General features: G+C 39.7%; 1 protein-coding gene and 1 long non-coding RNA gene across 9 annotated transcripts in view; one reads left to right on the forward strand and one right to left on the reverse strand.

The window, feature by feature from the left end:
• On the reverse strand, positions 1–24,650 carry LOC116537472. The gene is made up of 4 exons (XR_004263135.1): positions 24,640–24,650; positions 16,930–16,938; positions 13,948–13,951; positions 1–74 (listed from the first exon to the last, which is right to left on the reverse strand). It is a non-coding gene; the product is annotated as an uncharacterized LOC116537472 (long non-coding RNA).
• EBF1 (EBF transcription factor 1) overlaps positions 1–27,183 on the forward strand; it is a 406,775-nt gene that overhangs the window by 130,164 nt on the left and 249,428 nt on the right. The window lies entirely within an intron of this gene.

A 27,183-nucleotide genomic window follows, 5' to 3' on the forward strand; every position in this document is an offset into this window, starting at 1 on the left:
TTTTCTGGGCTGGAAGGGGTGGTGGGGACACAGGTTCGATATCATTTCACAACAACTTTATACAGTGAATAAGACTTTTGTAGCATCAATGAATATTTTATCATGGTAAATTTTACTTGGAATACATAGCTATTAGTGTTGATAATTTACAAATACCTTGTTCAATTTCAAAGCTGATTTTTAAAGCTGTTTTCATAAAAGCCCAATTGATCATAGCCCTCTGATGTTTACACAGTGTTTCGAGGCCCCTTCTCTGTCAGTGGTGTGTTCTCCTTCCTGAATCAATTTTTAAAGTATGTGTTTTCTCTTCATTTTTATCTGATTTTCTATCAGCAGCAAGTTAATTCTTTCTCTTTTTTTTCCAGCCTCCAAAAATGCCTGTTCCACTTTGTCTCTCATCTATTGCTATGTGACAGAAAAACCAGAGACATCCTGTGTCTAGCAGTGCACCTCCAGGGACATCTTTTGAACTCTCATAATTTGTATTTATTGCCACCCACTTTGTAAGTTCACAGTTTAATTTGCCAGCAGTGGCAGTGTTAGGCCGACACAGTAAAACAAGATAACGTTAAAATGTCAGAATGAGAGGGGGCATGAATGATGCATTACCCCTACCAGGACTTGCACTTGTCATTCCTTTCCACCAAAGTGATGTTAACTACCTTTTGAGAGCTTTATCTGACTGGTATTACTCAGAAATAGGATCATTAGTTCACTGTTCTGATTAGGAAGCCGCTATGCTTGATTAACTCTTCTTGGACTGAGATCTCAGTGGAAGCATTAAATGAATCGCGCTGACTTAGACGTCTAGAACTAATTTATAATTATTTTTTTGCAGTTATTTCTAGTTGTTGACATGTGTTTTTCCATGATGTGGTACTTAACAGGAATGAGTTAAGCCTACTGGAGACAAGCATGTTTGAGTTGCGTGTTTTAATCCATATTTCAAGACAGGTGTTCTAGATTTAAAAAATGTTTCCTGTAGACAGATTCTAAGCCATTGTTCTCAGTAACATCTATGTCTCATTCATTCACAACTTTTTGAAATTTCTGGGTTTGGTAAATTTCATCCCTTTTGTAGTTTTGGCTGAATCATCGCCTTAGGAGCAAACTAGTTGAATTCATGTTTGTTCACAGTGGTGACTTCATGGGTGAGAAGCAGGGCTAACATGTGTCTTAAAGAAACTTCCAAAATGATAAAGCTAGATTATTGAAACAGGAAATCCTTCCCCACTTCCCCATTCCCCAAAACCACCTCACACAGTTCTTTCCCGGTCTAAAATTTTCTTCCTGTCTGAAATCCTAGCATATTGATTCTTCGGCTTCTGAGCAACTACATAACTCTCTGCCCTCTTCCAAATGTATACTCAATACATATATGGATGAATTTTAGATTATCTTGAAAGCCAGTTTTGATAGGGAAAGCACTGAAAAGCTAGAAGGTGGATATGGGGGTAGCACTGAAGAGGAAATTTATCCTACAACAAGCATCTCGATGGTAATAAAGACTTCTTTTGTGTTCCATTGAAAAGGGCTCCATTTTACAGTAAAGAGGTAATGAAACTTGTATTTTAGTTTAGCCTTTATAAAATAAGAATATTTTTCATCTTAAAATTTGAAACAGAAACAGAGCTGGATGAAATAATCTGAGAGGGATTTGTGTCTCTCCTGCACTGCTGCATGTACGGTGTCCAAGACTCCTAGGGGGTCCCTGTGCATTTGTTAAATGCAAGGGATCAAGTTATCACTATGGAGCAGCCTTCCCCATTCCCCTTTTAAATACTTTCCTCCTGAAAGGGCTTTTTTTTTTTTTCTCCAAATCTGTGCAGATCCAGAAAGTTGGGTTGTGATTACAGATGCCTCTGATGAACCTGGGGTTACCCTGAGCATATTAACAGCACCATCCCATTATGTTCCTTTATCATATACTTGACATCTGCCCTAAGTTACCATCCTTCACTATCTGCTTAAGTCAGCCTGTGTTCTCTTTGGAGATGTCTTGGCAGGTAACCCTTGGCTATAGATACAGATGAATTGGCCTTCAGCTATTAGTATTAAAAATATAATCAGGACTTGCTTTTCTAAGAAGGTGATTTGGACCTGGTTTTCAATACCAAGCCAGGTGGCTGTCTTTGTGGGGGTTGGGGGACAAGTTTAACTGAGATGGGGGGAGCTGGATAGCAGTATAAGGATTCAAAAAGGAACTGGGTTTTGGGGTAGTTACGATAAAACCCTAAAAGGTACAGGAAAAAGAGTATGTGTTTGGTTTGAGTTTCTTGGGTCTATTAATTGCCTTCTAGGAGTGTACTTTTTGTCAGGGTGAATCATTTATTGCCAATTCTAGTTTATTGATATTTCTGTCTGTGAGCCTATTTTTCAGTGGTTTTGCCATCTATTGCCCGGAGAATTGATGCTTTCTGAGATTTGACCATAATGCTGCTTTTGTAGCGAGGGGAAAAGAAGTCATAGAAAAATAGTTTTTTGTATAACCCTATTGAAAAGGTGATCATCAAACTGGAAGGACTTTTTGTTTTTCTCCTTCCCTACCTTTGTAGGAGAAACTTTCGGTCAATATGGGTCAGGCTTAATCAAAATTAACTTTATTTTAAATCTGCTGTTGTTTGGAAGTTCCCTTTCTATACTGTTTCTTAGAAAAGAAGGTTGGGTATGAAGTTCTATAAGAAAAGCCCTTTGGCCAAGAAAATATAAAAAATTTTCCAGAGAGTCACAGATACCAGTGTGTGTTTTAGGGAAGCAACCAATGTTACTTCTTCTAGAAATAATTGTTGTAACTGAATTAAGATTACTTTCCCACATCAAACTCTCTACCTTACTCAAAGCTTCCTGTGTCCTGCCTTGTCCCAGATAGAGAACAAAATGAAACCCTCACCAATTTTGTCTACCTTTTTTGCTCTAAGCCAAGGTTTTGCAGCACCATTAGGATGTAGATTATCATATTTAAAACCTGTGATGACACCGTTGTACCCATCCGAATGATTAATCTGCTCATTAAAAGAGTACCGATGGCCTAGTCTAATTGGAACATGGATCTTCTTAAAGGACGTTACAGGGTCGGGAATAGGAAATATTACTCATAACATAAAGTAGGGATTAATTATGCTACTAAATACTACTGTGTGAAATTTACATATGGGTCTGGTTAGAGACAAGGATTAGAAAAAGTGTAGCATCCCATTTTATAACATTTATGTCAACTTTAAGACAGGTGGTGTGTTCATTCTTTAATCCCAAATCTTAAATCAACATTTACAAAAGCTGTTATAAACTCAAATGCCACAGAAGGCTTAGAGGTTGGGATAAATGCAGAATTTGCATCAGTGAATCACCATGATTTAACCCTATGGATTTTGAAAAAAGCAATTGCAAAGATCCAAGGCTGCAGAGCAGTCTCTACTCTACGTTAAACCTTAAACTTCTGCATGATATTCATCTTCGTAGGAATGAAAGTACAATTGGGATCTTTAAGAAAATAGGCAAATCCACTGAGCACAAGTTTACAAGCTTTTTCCACCCCCCCCCATAACCTTTCTTTAAACAAACAATATGTATGAAAGATGTAAGGGGATTGCTTGGAGCAAAGGGGATGGGAGATTTGAATCTCCACTTAAGGGCCTTTATTCCACTGGGATCCCATGGCCACACAGTTAGAAAACCACCGTATGACATGGAGGTGGATCCTATAATGCGGATTGAAAGAACCTTGAAGATCTTTTATTCCATCTCCTTCATGCTCAGGCAAGGGAGCACAAAAACTCACAAAATGAGTTAGCGACAAGGCAGAACTGAAAAGTAAAGTTTCTGACTCATATTTCAGGGCTGTTTTCAACAAACAACATGCTATCTCTAGTCTGTTACCAAATATCTTGACATGTTGGATTATTCGTTTGACGCATCACGTCTTAAGGTATCTCTGTTTACTAAAGTCATATCTGTTTGACAAATGTGAAATATATTCTTACACATCTTGAGGATTTGTTGCATTTTCCTACTTGAAAATTCATATTCTTTTTTTTACTTGTAGGCAGATGTCATGTCAAGTGTCAGGTAAAAAATGGAAAGTTACTCCTCTGGAGTAAACATTCTACCAAGAGAAAGGAAAATTAGAGCACTTGGTTATAGGTGGGCCTCTACCTGTTTAAGGAACTCAGAGGATTACATGTTGGTGTTTTGAGTGCTTCCAAGCTCAGAGAGTTTCCCTAGGCTTTGGTGACCATGTAATATTTCTGGGACTGGGCAAGCCTTAGGCAGACAATGCTGTGTTTAAAGAGACCTTAACAGGCTATCATTATCCATTCAAGCTCCTGCATACCTTTGAGTCCTTCTGTCCAGCTCCCATGTTCTCTCCTCTCCATTTTATTCTGCCTGTCTGACTGAACTGAATCCACCATTAGCTCTCACCCAGATTACTAGAGTAACTTCCTAGCTGTCTCCTGGACTCCAGTCTTAGTCCTACTCGGTCTGTTGTCTATACAGCAGCTAGAATGATCTTTCTGATGCTTCTGACGTCACTCTTCTGCTTAAAAGGGGCTCCCACTTGGACAGCCCGGCTCCTCATTGCCCCACAGATGAAAGTGCAAGCTTTTAAGAGTTCATACAGTGTCCTTCCTGGTTCATTTCTCACTACTCTCCTCCGTATATTGGACCACTTTGCACTGTTGCAAACTCACCATGAACTCTGAACTTGCTTTTGTCTTTGCAGCTGTTTTCTTTTATAACTGGTATACCCTTCTTAGCTTTCTCCTTGCCTCAGCTTTCATCTGGCTGTGTCTGACTTATCCTTCGGATTAAATTCAGCATTAGCTCCTCAAAGGGGCCTTCTTGTACCCACCAACTTAGGGTACAAGTGTGCACTCTCTCTCTCCATCATAGCACTTTTCACACTGCCTGGTAACAATTACCACGTAGCTCCCACCCCCAGAGTGAGCTTCTTGAGGGCAGGGTGCAGGATATTATTGTTTTCCTACTTTTTGTTTCCTAGTACGATGTCTGATTCAAAGGAGGAAATCAATAAATGTGGGGGGAAGGAAAGAAAGCAATAAACCCCACTAAAATTTACACTAGAAGTTGTACAGAGAAAATGTTCCAACATTCTTTGGTTAGATAATCCATCATATACTGTCTTTCATTAAGAGCTGAGTGGGTGCCTTTTTATGTCAAGTTTTAATGTATCAATTTAATATCTTTGTTATTTTCCTGCCATAGTAACAGCAGGGATCAGGTGACCACTATCTTGCCTAGTAGCACCTTTAAAAACACAGGCTCCCTGGGGTTGTTCCATTTGTGATTCTACATTGCATGCTTTGTAATATGTTTTGCATGTAGGCAGAGGCCTATAATTGGTAGAAGAGGTAGGAAAGTTGTTTTTCAGTTGGAGAGAGGAGGCTTTGTCGTAGATTTTGGAGTATTCTCTAAGCCTGAGTTGTGGCATGTTGTAGAGGTCATTTCTGAAGATGTTCTTACTGTCATCTGATGTAGCAGATGAAACCTTCAAAGAAGCCTATACTGTCATTCCGTAAGAGTTAATAGCAAAGTATCATTGCAAATCTGTTGGAAAATGTTTGTTTTCTGTGGTAAACCTCTGAACATTTTTAAGACTCAAGAGTAGTGTGGAGAGAACCTTTCTTTAGAAATCCAGATCTGTGGGATACCATAATTGTCTAGTGGTGGAACAGACATTTGAGGATAGTATTCTTTAGTGAATATCATTCATTCCTGGACCTCCATAGTCTGTAAGCAAAAACATAAGCTGTAAGCCACCAAAGAAGTTATGGAGATACATGATTATAGCAAAACTTTGGCCAGAATGTCAGGGAAATGGAGCGATTTGTGAATTTTTTTAGCTTTGCTGGTAGAAAAGGATTTCTTTCTTTTTTTTTTTTTTTGGTAAATAGTGGTATGGCTATAGAGCAATATTATAGGAGGCACAGGAGGCTAGGTTAGATGTGAACTCACTCTGGAGTGTCGCTGAGTTGTTTTCCTAAATTATAGAATTATGGGCCTTTTGAGTCAGTATGAAATTTACCCATGATCTGATAAAACCCCATCCTTAAAGAGGTGGAAATGGCGGCTGCAGAGATGGCTCAAAGCTCTATAGCTTGTTAGTCCCACAGGCGAGATATATGCCTAGCTCTCAGACTTCTAATTCACTGTTCTTCACCCTAAACTGTAAGTCCCTATATGGGCTTTAAAAAGTGTTGACTTTCTTTCTATTGTAAGCTCAGTACAGAAAGCAATGCTCGTTAACTGAGGAAAGTGAACAGAATGTAAGACGTTGTCCTCCGATAAAACAAAGCTTTCTACAATGGCACTCTAGTTTACAGCACTGAGAAACTTCATGATTCTGGAAACTCTTCCTAGGGAGTGTGCAGAGTCAAAGGTTGCAGACTGGCAGCTGTGGTCCTATTGAGCTTGGGAAAGCATTTTGTTTGGCCAGTGCGCTGTTGTTGCCTAGTAGATGGGGTATATGGTCCTCTGCTTGCCTCGGTCCCCAGCCTCTTGGCAGCTTCACTTCATTATATTATTGGCTTGGTTTCCAAGTCTTTTGAATTGGAAGCTCTGAGTTTAATGTGATCATTTGTTTTGTTTGGGGCTTATAGGAAGGTAGGCAAGAGATGCGTATTTCAATGTTATTTTCAAAACATCTGAGAAGGGGGCTACATTTATGGGCTGGGCTGGTTGTTGACAATGTTGTTTACATATTTTGGAAGCATACCGCCCCTCAAGCTGCCACCAGCTTTATCAGATCTCTTAAACACAGTCCCATGCTACCATCGACAGCAGTCCAAATCTGTGACAACTGGTAACTTTCAGCATTTGTATGGAAAGATGGTTAATCAGCCTGTGCAATGGCACAGATGCAAGGTATAAACAAACGAGGTTGTTGCATTTGTGCCACTAACCACTTAGGTTTATACAAAAAGTGTCAAGGTTTTCCTGTTTTATCTGGAATAAGACTTTCTAGGATTTCAAACTTTCATTTTTCTCTCTTCCTAAAAAAACTTTCTCTCTCTCTCTCAGAAGCTTAGATAAAGAAATAATTATTGAGAAAATAGAAGTGACCTTCACTGGTAGGAGTTTTACTGAGTGGTAGATGGTAAGCATATCATTTTATCTCTTGTTCCTAAAATGATTTTTATTTTTTAGGAAATAAAAGAGTAAATTATGTTCTCTGTAGAGAATTTAAAAGAATACAGACAGGAAAGCAAAAATTACCTTTTATCCAAAAACTTGGAGAAATCATCTTTTTAACATCTTCTGTAATTTTTTTCAGAATATTTTCTCTGTGTATATAAGAACTGTGTATTTACAAAATTGGATTCTACTATTTTCTGACTTTTTTCTTTTAATTTATTGTGAATATTTTAGTATATCTCCTAATTTTTTAAAACACATAATTGTACAGCATTATATCCTATGGCTATAAATTATTTAACTACTCTGTTGTAGAGTCTGTAGTCAGTTTTCAATTTTTTGCAATTGTTAAAATCAGCAATGAGCCACCTTGTTTTCTCTTTGGGTTGAATATGCTTTTTTTCTTTTAGGCTTAATTTCTCAAAGTGTAATATTTGAATTGAAGGAGATGACTACTTTTAGCCCTTCTGGTATACATGGCTAAATTGTCCTCCAAAAAGGTTATACTAGTTATATTTTCACTATGTATTAAGACAGCGCAGTTCACTGACTTCCTCAAAGGACCTCATTTAAAAACTTGTACCAACTTGATACGCTGAAATGCAGTATTTACTTGCTTTTAAAATTTATATTTTGTGATTATTGCTGAGGTTGAATATTTGTTTTTGGCCATTTATATGTATATTTTGGTAAATTGCCTATTCCTTTTTTCCCTTATGGGCTTTTATTTAGGTTTAAAACAATAAACATTTATCGTCTCACAAGAATTTCAGGTCAGTTGTAGCAATCTGAAGGCTCAACTGGGGCTGGGAGATGAGATCTGTTTCCAAGGTAGCTCGTTGACAAGACTATTGGCCTGAGGCCTCAGTTTTTTGATACATGGTCTTTCCGGGGCTGCTTGGGTGTCCTGATGACATGGCAGCCAGTTCTCCCACACCGAGTGAGCCTACAGAATGCAAATGGGAAACTGATAGGCCTTTTTGACCTAGTCTCGGAAGTCACACATTGCACTTTTGTCGTCGTCTTTTTGTTAAGAGCAAGTCATTAAGTTTAGCCCACTTTCAGGAGAGGGAAACTAAGTTCCATCTCTTGAATAATTTGTGGATATATTTAAAAACCATTAAAGGGCCTATTTTTTAAAAACATTTTAAAAACATTTTCCTCCAGTTAAAATTTTTTTTTTTCACAGAGATGTACAGTTTTAATGTACTTAAGTCTATTAATAATTTCCTTTTTTAGAGTCTTTCTTTTGCTTTGTGCTTAACAATATCTTCTCTACTCAAGGGTCAGATAAGTATTCACCTATATTTTCTTTTAGTTCTTTGTTGATTTCACTTTTTACATGTAACCTTTTTAATGTTTCTAGAATTTATTTTTAGAAAGAAATTAGATACAGCAATTAATTTTTTCTAAATAACATTTATTTCAGTGGTATTTTTTTGAATAAGTTCACTTTCTCCTAATGATTTAGAATGCCTCATTTATTATCAATAAATATAGGGTAGATATCCCACTGATACTCACAATACGGCTATAGCCCTTATTAAAACCTTTTCTTCCTTTGAGGTGGAGTCTCACTCTGTCGCTCAGGCTGGAGTGCAGCAGTGTGATCTCGGCTCACTGCAGCCTCCGCCTCTCGGGTTCAAACGATTCTCCTTCCTCAGCCTCCTGAGTAGCTGAGATTATAGGCACCCACCACCATGCCCAGGCTAATTTTTGTATTTTTATTAGAGATGGGGTTTCACCATATTGGCAAGGCTGGTCTCAAACTCCTGACCTCAGGTGATCTGCCCACCTTGGCCTCCCAAAGTTCTGGGATTATAGGCATCAGCTGCTGCACCCAGCCATCCCTTATTAAATTTTTTTTTTTTTTTTTTTGAGATGGAGTCTTGCTCTGTCACCAGGCTGGAGTGCAGTGGCATGATCTCGACTCACCGCAACCTCTGTCTCCTGGGTTCAAGCAATTCCTCTGCCTCAGTCTCCTGAGTAGCTGGGACAACTACAAGGAGCACGCCACCACACCTGGCTAATTTTTTGTAGTTTAGTAGAGACGGGGTTTCACCATGGCCAGGATGGCCTCCATCTCATGATCTGCCTTAGCCTCCCAAAATGCTGGGATTACAGGCATGAGCCACCACACCTGGCCGTAAACCTTAAAATGCTTCCATGCCGATTGGTAAATAGCTGCTGCCAAGTGTCTCATCCTCTCCTTCCCCCTCAGTTCAGACCCTTCTTTATCAATTTAAATGGTCTTCTCTGGTGCATGTAAAAGAGTAAGTGTGGTGTTATGTCTTCCAGATTGGAGCGCCAGGGACAATGTAGGTGTCAGTTCTGCTATTTTGAATATCAACCTACCTAAGGATATATAGGCGCATGGCTTTCTATTCTGTTCCATTGATTGATCAATCTAGTTTGATTCTCTTACAGCATGATTTTAATTGCTATAGCTGTATAATGTGTTTTAATGTTATAATCATCCTCCATTTTCATGACTATTATTGCTTATTTGTTCTTGTATATGAATGAATGAATGAATCATATTTTTGGTTAAAATAATGTCTTTAGTATGTTGAGTAATATGTTAAAGTCTGCGGAAATTGACATCTGTACTATATTGAGTCTTTCTACCTTGAAAGAATATATATATATATATTCTTATGTCTTAAAAGTCTTCCTATTTTGAAAGAATTATATACCATTTATATCTTTAAAATTGTTGGCCAGGTGTGGTGGCTCCCGCCTATAATCCCAGCACTTTGGGAGGCCAAGGCAAGCGGATCACCTGAGGTCAGGAGTTCCAGACCAGCCTAGCCAACATGGCGAAACCCTATCTCTGCTAAAAATACAAAAATCTGTCAGGTGTGGTGACACACTCCTGTAATCCCAGCTACTCAGAAGGCTGAGGCAGGAGAATCATTTGAACCCTGGAGATAGAGGTTGCAGTGAGCTGAGATCGAGCTACTGCGCTCCAGCCAGAGTGACAGAGCGAAACTCTGTCTCAAAAACAAACAAACAAAAAACCACAAAGTTCTTAGGTAGAGTTTGAGTTTTTCTTTATATTTTTGTTTGAGTTTATTTCTATTTTTTTTTTGGTTTTTTTTTGATGTTAGGAATAGTATTTTTCCTAAAATATGGGCAAAGCGTTATTACAATTATTTATTGTTCAGATATGTTAATGGTTTGGGGATTCTTTAAGGTAGTTATTTTCCAAGTTTTGGAAAATGCAAATTTACTAAAGTCCTTTAAATTATCCCTCCTCTCACTAGAATTTTGAATTACCTTGATACGACGCAAAAAAATTCTGGTCACTTAACATTGTTTAAGTAGCCAGTTCAAGATGACTTGGGGGACAGCTTGACTAATGTACACATCATGTGGGCAATCACAGGTTGTTGATATCCAAAATACCAGCTTTGTCATTTTCTCTTTCTAAATGTTTCTACTTGAAATTACCCATGGTTTAAAATATGCACGGCACATGACATTGAACGTGGGAAGTGTTGTTAAGTTTTGAATGGGATGGTCAGAAAATGGTGTTTCCAGTTGTGTAAACGTCTCTCAACTGGCTCTGAAGCCTCTTCCAGGGACTTCCAGACCTTCACCCCTCTATGTTATAAAAATGATTGGGTGACTTAGCAAAGCGATAATACCAGTGGGATGTGTATATTAACCTGTCTGTGGGGGGAAAATGCTGAGAGCAACAGGCCTGTAATTTAGGTAATAGCGTTAGCCTATGAAAAACATGCTGCTTTTGCCTTGATGCTAATCAGGAAACCATCAGACAGTCTTCCCTGACTGAGTAAGGGCAGGGTGGGAAGGAAGTCAGCTGTCACCATGTTTTTGAAGAAGAAAAAAATGAGAGGTGAACTGAACTCTGTGATCGGAACCTCACTCTAAGGCCGCTTCCTGAATTTAAAGGTGTGGTACTCCAATCAGCACCACAAATTGGAGGCATCTGATTTGCATGGATTAACAGGAGTGGGTCACAACCTTCTGACAGGTCAATGGCACCGCTGGGGATTTGAAGAAAACTTTGATTCTCCCTCTTTTCCCCCTCTGCCATGAAGCAATCATGCTGTTCTATTGTAAAAGAGGATCCCTTACTTATAAAGCCAAGCTTGTCATTTAAATTCACTCAAGTTAGGACACCACCGAGCTCTGTCAGATGTCAGTCTCAATTCAGCGGGAGAATGTTTTTCAACAGCTTTCTAACCTCTTTGCCGGGAAACACAGAGGCTTGGATCAAGGGGGAGGGGCAGCTGACTGGGCTTGAAGGATTTTTACAAAGGCAAGATTGGAATTTTTCATTTCAGGCAGGTTTTCTTTTTCTTTATATTTTCTTCTTGTTATTTTTTCCTTTTTCCCTTTAAACCTAGTGTAAAAGATATTCCCACAAAAGGGGAGTGAAAAAAAATCAGATTGCTTTTAAGGACTTCTTCATTTGAGGGTCTCCTTGAAGGCATTTAAACCTAGGAGTGATGTTGGCATTTTTCCTGCATTGGGGTAGTGGCTGTTTGCCAATCAATTCGCTTGAAAAATATCGTACCGCCTTAAAGGAACTATGAAATGATTGGCAGAGGAAGCGTCTATGGCAGAATATGGACAAAGGGAGATGGAGATTTTCTGATTCAGCCTCTGGTGCCAGACCCCAATAAAAAGAAGAGGCACATACCATCAAACTATGGCTTACCTGAAATACCCTGGGTCAAGGAGCTTTGAAATGGTATTCGCAGAGTCAGGACCATTTTCTTCCTGAACTGTGATTAACCAAATGCTTCGGAGATAATATGTTCAGAGAGTTCTAATATACTCACTTGCTACGTATTGTTTTCTACATTTATCTACAGCTGTTGATTCAGCATGTCCTATAGGCCAGATATTGTACCAGGCCCTGGGGACCCAACTTGCAACAAAACAGATTTGGTTCCTGCCCTCTTGAGACTTCCTGCTTAGATGTGCCTCATCAATTTTCACTTCTTATGTGACTTGATCTTTGCCATTTAAATTCCAGTATCTTCTTGCATTCATGACAGGGCTTAGCATTGTATTAATAATACCTTATAAAAAATTTGGTAAATATCTATTATTCTAATGGCTGTTCAAGTAACATTGAAATGTCTGAAGCCTCAGTTTTCTCATTTGTAAAATGGGGATAATAATGTCTATCTCACAGGGCACTGGTGAGGAGTGAATAATATAATGTATATAAAGCATTCAGCAGAGAGTGTGGCAGAGGGTACGTCGCGTTGGGAGCTGCTAGCATTTTTCATCAGAAGTGTTGGTTGCAGAGGTAGTGGTAGTGGTAGTACATGCTTAACAACTAGAACCTTCTGTTCTGGTTAATTCCATTGGAATCTTTCTATGATATTTTCGATTTCTTTTTTTTTTTTTTTAGTAAGTATGTCCTTCTCCAAGAATGAATTATTTGGATGGTTGAAGATAACTTTAAAGACCTTAGGTCATGATTATGATTTGAAACAAACTGTTGAGTTATTTTAGAAGGAATATCTGAAAGTGTGTGTGTGTGTGTGTGTGTGTGTGTGTGTCTATGTCTATGTGTGTATGCATTTTAAGGTACATCCTGCAATTAAGCTTCCAGAAATTCCAGTTTTGCAAAGCCTCTTGAAATTCTTTTTGAGTTCTCTTTCTTTTAATGGTACAAATGTCCTTTCAGGGAAAGGTACTCTCAGCTCTCATTCTCCTTATGGTGAAAAACATTCAGAGACTATTAGGCTGCATCTCAGCGAAAGGAAAATGCAGCATAGACTTCCTGTGACACATCACTGCTATGTCCCTCCAAAGTAGAAGCCTCGTTGGTACTACAAGATCGTGGACTAGAGTGTGTCACTAGAGTGTGACATGGGTTCAAATCTTGCCTTGGCCATTTATTAGCTTTCTGACCTTGGGCATGTTTCTAAATCTGAAACACATACACACACACACACGCACACACGCACACACACACATTTATATTTATTTAATTAAGGCAGTACCTAGCATATTCAAGCAGGAGCTTGTAATAAATAAGCAACAACTGTAAGAAATAAATATTTGTTGCATAAACAAAGCAATGGCCTACAGGTATTCTTCCTTTGGTAAGCCATTGCTAAGCATCTCTTTGCTCCTTTTCCTTTCAGCTGCTCCTCTCCTGCAGCAGCATCTTGTGACTCCCCTCAATGGTAGCACACTTCTACTCTTTGAGGGTTGATCTGACTTTCGGAAATAGCCAGCAGTAATTTGGTGCCTAGGCTGGTGTAAAACATCAGCCGATTAAGGATCATTTTGGATCAGAAACGATGTGTCCCTGTAAGGGAACTACTATATTAAGATGAACTCATAACACTCTGCCTGGATTTTAAAGAGCTGCAAATGCTCTCAAGCAGAGTCTTCCAAAGTGACAGATAGGAATGGACTGGAATTCATTTTGATGTCCAGCTCCAGTTTAAAGGTCAGTCACACTCCAGGTCTCACTCTGGCCACTGTGCTCTGGAAAGTGAGGAGCAATGAGATATGGCCATTGTTGATACAAAAAGCCCCGGTGGAAGTCCCAGGCTGCTGGCTTAGCCCTGAGTTTGAATCCTGAGTTTGAATCATACCTCTGTTGCTTATTAGCTCCAGGTCCTGAGGCCTCTTGTATACAACTACTCTGCAATTACTTCTCTGTAATTTTTTTCCAGGTGAGACTTGCTGGAAAAAAAAAATGGTTGGCATGTAACACTTTATGTTAAGTTTCAGAATTATTTCTTCTTTTCACATTCTTTTAGTTTTTTGTTCATAGGTACTCAGGGCTCACACTTTGCTTGGCTTTATAAATCCAAGAGAAAAATGATTTGAGAATTGAATTCACATGAAGCATTAGTGCCTTAGTCTCTTACTGTTTTTACCTTTCCCATGAATATTTGTGCTTACAAGTTGGTGTCCAGAAAGGCAATGCCTCAGCGAGATGAATATGGTTCTAATTTTAGCATCTTGGGCAGAGTGAGGCTGGCATCTGAGGTCAGGGAGGCCACAGGGCCACACCACTGACCACATTGGTAGGAGACTCCATTAGGTTGACAGAAAGGTTAAGGTTCCTGGAATCTATCTCTGAATTCTCCTTACCCCCTCATTAGGTTAGAAGCCAATGGCAATACAAGTAACCAATACCAAACCCTCTCTTGCTCACAGATGCATTATTATGTTGGGGGCGCCCCTAAGAACAATTCATTGCAAATAATTGTTGGCACATTTGTTCTCATGGCACAACTTTCAAAAGCAAATTAATTATAAACTGGTTGCAATGTAATTCAGTTTGTCTGGATTATGTGTTTGCAAGGCCTAGAGTATATTTGGCACCGTTGCTGGCACATTTGGATGTTAATGTCTTTGACAAGCCACAGCTTCCTTGGCCTCTGTAAACGGCCTACTGCCATACTGTCATTTAATTAGTTTGCATCAGAGTGACTTTTTAGCTTTGTGGTGGGTCTTCAGCTTGCAACCTCCATGCCACCCCTATCAGCCGCACAGGCATGGATCTCAATATGTATCAGGAAACTGGAAGAAAGCTGTGAACAGAATACCCTGAGAAAATAATGGTTAATCGTGTAGAAAAGTTTAACCATTTGCATCAGCACAGTATTACACAGGCACATACGACTTTCAGTTCCCCAAACCTGAGAAAAGGTTTAACAACATTGTGTGAAATCTGACATTTTGCTATTCATATAAATGTAAAAGGCAGAGTGGGAAAAATGCAATAAAATCCCCCCTTTTGTGCAGAGAACTGTGCATATTTTTCACCTGATTATGGAAGGTAGTCTTTTATTTCTTATGAATTAATTTACTTTTGAGCCTGTGTTTTCAGCTTGCTTATGAAACTCAGTGATGAAACCAAGGGTTAAAAATTGTCAGGTCACAGGCTATACTTCTCTTTGATTTTGGGGCTCCTGAAGACTTCCAATCCTCTGCCACTGGCTTGAGAAATCTCTACCCTTATAAATCTCTCAACCTTTCATGCAGCTCTCCTACACAGCAGATTAAATAAGGAAAAAGATGGAAAACTCATGGCAGCACCTTATCTTTCCAAACTGTGATTTGCCTCTTCCCCCCAAATCTTCCCTTCCCTCTCGTCTGCTCCTTTCTCAAAAAGAAAGTGTATGATTGTCAATTTTCTGAGTTCAAGACAGTGGAGGATTAAACTGGCCTTACTGAGATTTGAACTTGTAACTCAAGCCATTGGATTTTGTGAAAAAGGCCCAAGCTCTCTGGACCAGACAGGTTAAAGCTCTGGTTTCTGTCCCTCCACTGCCTTTTCCTGGGCAGCATGTTGATCTCCGGCATTTATCTGTCTCTGAGGCTTACAAAAGTATGGGCCTGTCATAATGGTAAATAAAACGTGTTAAAGTTAATATGAAGAAGAAAGGAGCAATTACAACTGCTTAAAACAGTCTTCAAATATGCTTAAGCAGAGGTTTGCCACGTAAACACACAATTAAAGCAGGAATTTGTGATGGATGCAAGGGTTTGACGGTCCCAGACATACTGTTTACTGGTGTAGTTAGCAGATGGATAAGTCAACTGATCCCAGATGTGCAGCTTATAAATATAAACTGATGTCTTACTAGTGATGTATGTCTGCAAGTAGCAACAAATTACTTTCTATTTAACTCTTGACTGTTTGCTAGGGGGAGCTTTGTAATACTCACTTTCTTAAAAAAAAGAAAAAGGATTTTTTAACAAGTTTCCTTTTTCAAAAGTGGTAACCAAATATCTAAAATAAAGGTACTTTAGTGCAGGAGTTGTTTTAAAGGACAGGTTTAAATAGGCTTACTTTTTTAAGTTCAGATATCTAAGCCTTATATCCCTAGCCATAGTTTTCAGATATTTGCAGCTAATTAATTCTTAGGAAATCTAATCTGAATTGAATTAATTTTCCCTTTTAGGGCACACGAAGCAACTTGTAGGTAAGAAAAAAATGAAAACAGCTTTTGTTGCACATAATTCTTGCAACTAATGAAAAGTAATATTGCTGTTCCCTTCAAATAATGCAATAACAAAACACCAAATGAGAGCATTGCATTGTATTGTTATATTTGCTGTTTAAATAATTTAGCTGCAAAAATCTGAAGGCTGCTTTAGCTGTAATTAATTATTCATTAATGACATGCTAATTGCACAATACCTTTGAATATTTAACAAAATGCAAAAACCAGGCTCTGAAGTTATGTTTTCAGTGCAAGGGGGAGAAGATTCTTTAGTCCATCTCCGTACCAGGAGGACAAAAAAAAGTCCTTTTTCAGATGCGAGGTAAAGTAGTAGTAGTGGCCTACTTTCCATTCACCATCTCAGTCACCCTTTGTGCCGTGAAATATAATGTCCTTATCTAGACTTAACAATTGACAGGGTGGTAAATCCCTTGACTTTTGTCCAAATGATTTCTCTACAAAAATGGGTTAATTATCGCCTTTCCCTAGCTTTTTGACTAACAAAAGGCCCTGGATCTCTTTTTTCCTTTCTTTCCTATTTACTGTAAGGAGTTCTTTGAAATGTGATAGTTTAATCGGCAACACCTTCTACAGGGGGAATACTGAGAAGCCGGCCTGGCCCTGCCTGGAGCTCAGGTTGCTGTGTGAACATTACCGTGGTTAGGAGATATGACCTTTATTATGCCAAAGCCATCCTGGACTTTCAGGATGAAAAACTCCTGAGTGCTCGGTAGTCGACTTCATTTGTTTCTGCTAATAAAAGCTGGTGGGTTTTTAACAGTGTCTTTTAGTGGGTGGGATGACTAAAGGGCACGGTGTTGAACTGGCTTAGTTGTGTTTCACTAATTCCCTGCAAGACAGGGCAGTTTGCATCTTTCTGCGCCCTGTCTCTGATTCCAAGCCTCAAAGCTCCTCATTGTCTCTGACCTGTAAGTCAGGGATAGTCTTGGTAGTGGATAAGCAGAGAAGAGGACTGGCTTTTTTTCTTTTTATTTGTCATTATCACTATCTTGGTCCCAATCAGAGAATCACCAGCCCCTCATTTAGTACAAGGCAGTGAGCTGTGAGGCAGCTTGTCCTTGTGGTTGAGAATATATTTCATGCACTAAGGCCTATTTAGTCATATTTTGCATTTGACTGCCATTACTATTAATGGCATTTATGAATGCACATTGGCGGGAAGAAGACCCCATTGAATCTGTGCATTATTAGAGAGATTGGGGAATTAGCATACTCCGTGTCTGGTTCATGATGGATTTTACTGTGCTATGGAAATACTTAGCAATTAAATGAGAAATCACCATTGTGAACGTGCACCTGCCAGGAAAAAAAGAATGGAGTAGAGAAGGAGGGGCATTCACTCAAGTTGACGCCAAGTTCTCTCTTTTGCCATTGCGTTCTCTCATTTGGGAAATTCTACATCTGCCTGTAGCCATTGTTCAACATGGCAATCTATAATAGAGCCACTGTTTAGTAAACGCATGGCATCACAGGCCCACCCAGCCAAAAGTGTGTCAGGGTCAAAAGTGTTTATAGTCAATTTGGAAGTCACAACTTGCAAAGTGAAAAGTGAAATACTGCACAAGTAGTATATGATTTAGTGCCACATGAATTAGAGAGTTCAGGGATTGCAAAGTGGTAAACCGTGTGTTCAGACCAACCCAGAGTCAGATGCATGTTACTTGGCTTGAACTTTTATCGTTCTAAGTTTGAGTTAGTATTTAAAAATTGGGAGACATATATATATAAACCTGACTTTCCATCTTCTTTTGGAAAGTCAGAAGGTCTACCACCATGGGCTGCCAGCTATTCCCACGTGGCAACAATTGGCCAGAGCTAAGTACCCCCAGCTTGCATTTTCCATTTGAATACCTCACCTGCCTGGTTCCTATAGACATTCACCTTTTCTACCTTGGAATAGAGATTTGAGGTAGGAGTGACTGTGGGTTAGAGTGATCAGGGAGGGTTGACTTTTGGACAAACTCCACCAAATACACTCTCCACATGCCTGTGGTATTCAGCCATGGTTAGATTTCAGATGGTTCCTGTCACTCATTTATAGCCTTTTCCTTTCTCAGAGTAAAATGTCACAGATAAAGGTTTTCTGAGGAAATACTCAGAGGCCACTGAGGAAATACTTCTTTGACTTTCTGCATGGTCCTCAAAACAGGGCCAATCTTACCCATAAGATGTTTTGTATTTCTTGTTTAGGTCTCTGAATTACTTTTATTAAGCCCCTTTTCTGTGCAAGACACTGGGAAGGGCACTTTTCACACAAATCCACTTGTTTCTGGTCCCGTGAAGGCTGGACTCCAGCAGTAGCCAATGGAAAGCTTTGGACTGCTATAGTGGAAACTTTGCCTGGACTGACGTTTTGTTGGGAAATAAATGGCAGTGTGAAGAACACGTTACTATTCTTCATTGGCTACTGACTCTGGGACTTTAGCCTATCTGAGTACCTTTTCTTGGGTACATTCACTTAGGATTAATGAATGATGTTGTTATATAAAACTTGTTTCTGCCCAAGTCCCAGAGTGAATAACGTCTAAGGGAAGTAGCCAGGAGTGCCAAGAGGAGCCAATTTCATCAGTGTTAATTAGAGACCTTTGGGACAGGGAATAGAAAAGCATGGGTAATCCATGTCTCCTCAGCCCACTGCCTCTGTGGAAGCCAGCCTGAAACTTTTCATGTTACTTAGCAATATTAGGGAAACATCTGTGAACAGGCAACACTGTACACCACTGGGAATTGCTTAAAACTAATACAACGTGAATCTGTCAAGTGACGAATACTGCTGTGGGTGCATGACTTAGAAACTGTGTGAACACATGAACCCTTCTTCCTGGAAGTCTGGAATGTGCTAGGGTATGGTGGTTACCAGGTGAGAATCTATTCTAGTGTGAATTACAACTCTAGACAACTAGAGCAGGGGATTCTTGGTTAAATATGGGTAGGGCGTGTATGGCTTAGAGCACATTCAAAGTTCATGACTGAGAAGGTTTACTTTGTGAACATTTATTGAATACATACAATGGGAAAGCCCGTATTTGTTGAAAGGGGCAGATTTAGACATCTGAACCAAAGTCCCAGTTTGGCCAGCCATGTCTATACTGGCTGTAGGTTACCTTTTTGTTTTGTAGGAAATTGTCTTGTTGAAGAGGCCTCTTTTGGAAAAAGCCTGAACATAGTTTGTCTACTGTGATCTGTTCTTTTTCCTGATGAAAGTATTTTATTTTTAGTTTTTAAGTTTAAAAAGTTTAAAACTTTTTTTTTTTTTTTTTTTTTATAGATATGGGGTCTCACTATGTTGCCCAGGCTGGTCTCAAACCCCTGGCCTCAAGCAATCCTCCCATCTTTACCTCCCAAAGTGCTTGGGGTTACAGATGTGAGCCACTACACCTCACTCATAATAAAAACATTTAAAAATAACTAGAAGAGTGAAAAATGGGTATGTCATCAAGGTGTAGGAATTACAGCAACACAAAAGTCAAATCTGTTCAAATGCTTTTGTGGATTGATAAGAGACAAGTGATTATGGATCAGGTCACTAATATTCATCAATGTGAAGAATAAGCTGGAGAACAGGAAAACGTACAAGAGAAGGAATGTAAATTACTATTCTTCTGTGTGCACAGACAAAAATCAAAATGTCCAGAAGGAAGGGCCTTGAAATCCATTGGCATTTCCAGAAAATATTCCATGACCTACTCCTGTTGCAAATGTGCCTTTTACCATTGCAGGGTGATAAAATGCCACGATCCAACTCCAGAGTACAATTAAGGGCTTGTGTGATACAGCAGGCAGCCATTCCGTACTTGAGAGTTTTCATTGCATAATTAAAATAAACTGAGGGGCGGGAGGCAGGGAATGAAGTAGGGGAGGAAGGTCCCACTGAAGCATATTCAGACATGACATTTTGTAATGTCGATAACCATCGAGAGCTTGACTTCTCTGTCCATGAAGACAAGAATGCCACATGTCAGTCATAGGCAGAGCTGCTGAGCAGGGCTGGAGACTGGAGGAGGCAAGGGAGGGTCCATTTGGCTCTGGGAGAGTGCAGACCAGTCTCCTTTCAGGCTTTAATTGTGCTTCCTTTGTGTCAGTAGTGCCCACATCCAGATTTCTGATGATGAGTCCTGATGATACAGAGAGTTAGCAGTTAGTGCAAATTTGGTTCCCCGCTTTCAAGCTGGGATTCTAGGCCATGCTTAATCCCAGTGGAATAGATAAAAATAACACACCCAAGAAGCAATCTCAGACTTATGTTTTTGAAAGCCATTTTAAGCAGTTTTGGCCCTTACATAGTACACTTGTATAATGCCTATGCTACAATTTTTTTTTTTTTAAAGCGTTCCGGTGTACATCCTCTGCGAGGGGCTCTGTCACTCTATTTATATCCTGTAGTAAACTAGCTTCCTCTCCTTTGGCTGGGCAGCAGCTGCCATTGGCCTGCTCTCGGGCCTCCCCATACATTACAGAGACAAGCGTGTGTGAGAAGAACCCAGATCTCCCCCAGTAAAGAAGGGAATGAGGGCTCCAGCTTGGGAGAATGTAGCAATGTTTTGACATACCGCCCCCCCCCCCGACCCTCTACCCCAATGCAGGAAAAACTGGAATCTCTCTGTTCCTGTGACAGTCTGTCACTTTTGCTTCCTGAATAGTTTTTAGGAAGCACACTCACCCTCTAGGAATGGGGGATTCATGTCTTAAGAGATCATTCCCAGTTCTTCAGAACATGCTTAAATTTTTTTCTGTTGCAGTGCTGGAGGTAAATACTGAGAGAGCTGGCGCTTTAAAAGCAAAAGCTGGTTGTTGTTAATGGAGCAAGGATGCTTCAGCGATTTAGGGAGGGAACTCTTTTTTTTTTAATTAAAAAAAAATTTTTTTTTACTATTTTTTTACTGTATTTTAGGTTTTGGGGTACATGTGAAGAACATGTAAGATTGTTGCATAGGTATACATGTGGCAGTGTGGTTTGCTGCCTTCCACCCTATCACCTGTATCTGGCATTTCTTAGGGAGGGAACTCTTAAAAGGGGCTTCGCATTTCTATTGTCCTCTCTCTACCTCCATTTCTACACAAGAGGGAAATAATTTTCATCCAAGCTCTTTAATTTCGTATGTAACTTTGCTCAGACATGATTACTTCTTTACGATTTCTGTTGGCCGCCATCCCTCTGTGTACCTCCTGAATCAGAATTATAGATTGTCATGGCATCAATTAGAAAGGACCTTAAGGAAGTTCCCAGGCAAGATGGCCAAATAGGAACAGCTCCAGTCTGCAGCTCCCAGTGAGACCAATGCAGAAGGCGAATGATTTCTGCATTTCCAGCTGAGGTGCCGGTTCATCTCACTGGGACTGGTTAGATAGTGGGTGCAGCCTATGGATGGCGGGTAGAAGCAGGGTGGGGCGAGGCTCACCTGGGAAGCACAGGGAGTCTGGCAACTTCTTCCCTATCTAAGGGAAGCCATGAGGGACTGTGCCGTGACGAACAGTGCTCTCCAGCCCAGATACCACACTTTTCCCATGGTCTTCGCAACCCACAGGTCAGGAGATTCCCTCAGGTGCCTAAACCACCAGGGCCCTGGGTTTCAAGCACAAAACTGGGCAGCCATTTGGGCAGACACTGAACTAGTCGAAGGAGTTTTTTTTTTGTACCCCAGTGGTGCCTGGAACACCAGGGAGACAGAACCGTTTACTCCCCTGGAAAGGGGGCTGAAGCTAGCGAGTCAAGTGGTCTTGCTCAGCAGGCTCCCCCTGCCCCCAACAGAGCCCAGCGAGCTAAAATCCACTGGCTTGAAATTCTCACTGCCATCACAGCAGTCTGAAGTTGACGTGGGATGCTGGAGCTTGGTGCGGGAGGGGTGTCCACCATTACTGAGGCTTGAGTAGATGGTTTCCCCTCATAGTGTAAACAAAGCTGCTGGGAAGTTCAAACTGGGCAGAGCCCACCACAGCACCACAAAGCCGCTGTAGCCAGACTGCCTCTCTAGATTCCTCCTCTCTGGGCAGGGGATCTCTGAAAGAAAGGCAGCAGCCCCAGTCAGGGGCTTATAGATAAAACTCCCATCTCCCTGGGACAGAGCACCTTGGCAAAGGAGCAGCTATTGGCACAGCTTTGGCAAACTTAAACATTCCGCCTGCTGGCTCTGAAGAGAGCAGTGGATCTCCCAACACAGAGCTCGAGCTCTGCTAAGGAACAGATGGCCTCCTTAAGTGGGTCCCTGACCCCTGAGCCTCCTGACTGGAGACACTTCCCAGCAGTGGTCGACAGACACCTCATACAAGAGAGCTCCAGCTGGCATCTGGTGGGTGCCCCTCTGGTATGAAGCTTCCAGAGGAATGAGCAGGCAGTAATCTTTGCTGTTCTGCAGCCTCCACTGGTGATACCCAGACAAACAGGGTCTGGAGTGAACCCCCAGAAAATTCCAGCAGACCTGAAGAAGATGGGCCTGACTGTTAGAAGGAAAACTAACAAACAGAAAGCAATAGAATCAACACCAAAAAAAAAAAAAAATAATTAAAAAAAAAAAAAGGATGATCAAGCAAAAACTCCATCTGAAGGTCACCAACATCAAAGACCAAAAGTAAATAAATCCATGAAGATAAGAAAAAAAACAGTGCAAAAAGGCTGAAAATTCCAAAAACCAGAAGGCTTATTCTGCTCAAAAGGATCACAATTCCTCACCAACAAGGAAACAAAACTGGATGGAGAATGAGTTTGGTGAATTGACAGAAGTAGGCTTCAGAGTGTGGGTAATAACGAACTCCTCCGAGTTAAAGGAGCATGTTCTAACCCAATGCAAGGAAGCTAAGAACCTTGACAAAAGGTTAGAGGAATTGCCAATTAGAATAACCAGTTTAGAGAAGAACATAAATGACTTGATGGAGCTGAAAAACACAGCATGAGAACTTCGTGAATCATATAGAAATATCAGTAGCTGAATTGATCAAGTGGAAGAAAGGATATCAGAGATTGAAGATCAACTTAATGAAATAAAGCACGAAGACAAGATTAGAGAAAAAAGAATAAAAAGGAACAAACAAAGCCTACAAGAAATGTGGGACTATGTGAAAAGACCAAACCTACATTTGACTGGTGTACCTGGAAGTGAAGGGGAGAATGGAACTAAGTTGGAAACTAGGAGATATTATTTAGGAGAATTTCCCCAACCTAACAAGACAGGCCAACATTCAAATTCAGGAAATATAGAGAAACCACAAAGATACTCCTCAAGAAGAGCAACCCCAAGATATGTAATTGTCAGATTTACCAGGGTTGAAATGAAGGAAAAAGTGTTAAGGGCAGCCAGAGAGAAAGGTCAGGTTACCCACAAATGGGAAGCCCATCAGACTAACAGTGGATCTCTCTGCAAAAACCCTATGAGCCAGAAGAGAGTGGGGGCCAATATTCAACATTCTTAAAGAAAAGAATTTTCAACCCAGAATTTCATATCCAGCCAAATTAAGCTTCATAAGTGAAGGAGAAATAAAATCCTTTACAGACAAGCAAATGCTGAGGGATTTTTGTCAACACCAGGCTTGCCTTACCAAAAGCTCCTGAAGGAAACATTAAATATAGACAGGAAAACCTGATACCAGCCACTGCAAAAACAACCCAAAATGTAAAGACCATTGACACTATGAAGAAACTGCATCAATGAATGGGCAAAATAACAAGCCAGCATCATAATGACAGGATCAAATTCACATATAACAATATCAACCTTAAATGTAAACAGGCTAAATGCCCAATTAAAGGCACAGACTGGCAAGTTGGATAAGAAGAGTCAACACCCATAGGTGTGTTGTATTTAGGAGACCCATCTCTTGTGCAAAGACACACATAGGCTCAAAATAAAAAGATGGAGAAAGATTTACCAAGCAAATGAAAAGAAAAAAAAAAAAAAAAGCAGGGATTGCAATCATAGTCTCTGATAAACCAGACTTTAAACCAACAAAGATCAGAAAAGTCAAAGAAGGTCATTACATAATGGTTAAGGGATCAATGCAACAAGAAGAGCTGATCAGGCTAAATATATATTCATCCCATACAGGAGCACTCAGATTCATAAAGCAAGTTCTTAGAGACCTACAAAGAGAGACTTAGACTCCCATGCAGTAATAGTGGGTGACTTTAACACCCTACTGTCAAGATTAGATCAAAGACACAAAAAATTAACAAGGATATTCAGGACTTGAACTCAGTTCTGGACCAAGCAGACGTGATAGATGTCTATAGAACTCTCCACCTGAAATCAACAGAATATACATTCTTCTCAGCACCACATAGCTCTTATTCTAAAATTGACCACATAACTGGAAATAAAACACTGCTTAGCAAATGTAAAAGAACAGAAATTATAAAAAACAGCCTCTGAGACCACAGCACAATCAAATTAGAACTCAGGAAAAAGGAACTCACTCAAAACTGCACAACTACATGGAAACTGAACAGCCTGCTCCTGAATGACTACTGGGTAAATAATGAAATTAAAGTAGAAATAAATAAGTTCTTTGAAACTGATGAGAACAAAGACACAATGTACCAGAATCTCTGGGACACAGCTAAAGCAGTTTTTAGAGGGAAATTTATAGCACTAAATGCCCACAGGAGAAAGCGGGAATGATCTAAAATTGACACCCTAACATCACAATTAAAAGGAATAGAAAAGCAAGAGCAAACAAATTCAAAAGCTAGCAGAAGACAAGAAATAACTAAGGTTAGAGCAGAGCTGAAGGAGATAGAGACACAAAAATCCCTTCAGAAAATCAAGGATTCCAGGAGCTGATTTTTTGAAAATATTAACAAAATAGATAGGCTGCTAGCCAGACTAATAAAGAAGAAAAGCGAGAAGAATCAAATAGACACAATAAAAAATGATGAAGGGAATATCACCACTGATCCCACAGGAATACAAACTACCCATCAGAGAATACTATAAACACCTCTATGCAGATAAACTAGAAAATCTAAAAGAATATGGATAAATTCCTGGACACATACACCCTCCCAAGACTAAGTCAGGAAGAAGTCAAATCTCTGAAAAGACCAATAACAAGTTCTGAAATTGAGGCAGTAATTAATAGCTTACCAACCAAAAAATGCCCAGGACCAGGTGGATTCACAGCTGAATTCTATGAAACATGCAAAGAGGAGCTGGTACCATTCCTTCTGAAACTATTCCAAACAACAGAAAAAGAGGTACTCCTCCCTGACTCATTTTATGAGGCCAGCATCATCCTGATAACAAAACCTGGCAGAAACACAATAAAAGAAGAAAATTTCAGGCCAATATCCCTGATGAATATCAATGCAAAAATCTTCAATAAAATACTGGCAAACTGAATCTAGCAGCACTTCAAAAAGCTCATCCACCACAATCAAGTTGCCTTCATCCTTGGGATGCAAGGCTGGTTCATCATACACAAGTCAATAAACGTAATCCATCACATAACATGACCAAAGACAAAAAACACATGATTATCTCAATAGATGCAGAAAGGTCTTCAATAAAATTTAACACCCCTTTATGCTGAAGACACTCAATAAACTAGGTATTGGTGGAACATATCTCAAAATGATAAGAACTATTTATGACAAACCCACAGCCAATATCATACAGAATGGGTAAAAGCTGGAAGCACTCCCTTTGAAAACCAGCAGAAGACAGGGATACCCTTTCTTAGCATTCCTATTCAAAATAGTATTTGAAGTTCTGGCCAGGGCAATCAGGCAAGAAAAAGAAATAAAGAGTATTCAAATAGGAAGAGAGGAAGTCAAATTATCTGTTTGCCGATGACATAATTGGATATTTGGAAAACCCCATTGACTCACCTCAAAAACTCCTTAAACTGATAACCAAATTCAGCAAAGTCTCAGGATACAAAGTCAATGTGCAAAAATTACAAGCATTTTTATATACCAATAATAGACAACTGAAGAGCCAAATCATTAGCAAACGTCCATTCACAATTGCTGCAAAGAGAATAAAATACCTAGGAATATAACATACAAGGGATGTGAAGGACCTCTTCAAGGAGAACTTCAAACCGCTGCTCAAGGAAATAAGAGAACACAAACAAATGGAAAAACATTCCATGCTCATGGATAGGAAGAATCAAAATTGTGAAAATGGCCATACTGCCCAAAGCAATTTATAGATTCAATGCTATCCACATCAACCTATCATTGACTTTCTTCACAGAACTAGAAAAAACTACTTTAAATTTCATATAGAACCAAAAAAGAGCCTGTATAGCCAAGACAATCCTAAGCAAAAAGAACAAAGCTGGAGGCATCATGCTACCTGACTTCAAACTACACTACAAGGCTACAGTAAACAAAGCAGTATGATACCAGTGCCAAAACAGATATAGAGACAGTTGTACAGAAAGAGGCCTCAGAAAGAACACCACACATCTACAACTATCTGATCTTTGACAAACCTGACAAAAAAAAGCAATGGGGAAAGAATTCCCTATTTAATCAATTGTGTAGGGAAAACTGGCTAGCCATATGCAGAAAACTGAAGCTGGACCCCTTCCTTATACCTTACACAAAAATTAACTCAGGATGGATTCAAGATTTAAATGTAATACCTAAAACCATAAAAACCCTAGAAGAAAACCTAGGCAATACCATTCAAGACATAGGCATGGGCAAAGAATTCATGCCTAAAACACCAAAAGCAATGGCAACAAAAGCTAGAATTGACAAAGGGGATCTAATTAAACTAAAGAGCTTCTGCACAGCAAAATAAGCTACCATCAGAGTGAACTGGCAACCTAGAGAATGGGAGAAAATTTTTGCAAGCTATCCACCTGACAAAGGGCTAATTTCTAGAATCTACAAAAACTTAAACAAATTTACAAGAATTAAAAAACCTATCAAAAAGTGGGTGAAGGATATGAACAGACGCTTTTCAAAAGAAGACATGTGACCAACAAACATATGAAAAAAAGGGCATTATTACTGGTCATTAGAGAAATGCAAATCAAAATCACAATGAGTTACCATCTCACGCCAGTTAGAATGGTTATCATGAAAAAGTCAGGAAACAACAGA

Source organism: Sapajus apella, unplaced genomic scaffold, assembly GCF_009761245.1.
Source record: "Sapajus apella isolate SASKATOON/1434 unplaced genomic scaffold, GSC_monkey_1.0 scaffold110, whole genome shotgun sequence".
Lineage (NCBI taxonomy): Eukaryota > Metazoa > Chordata > Mammalia > Primates > Cebidae > Sapajus > Sapajus apella.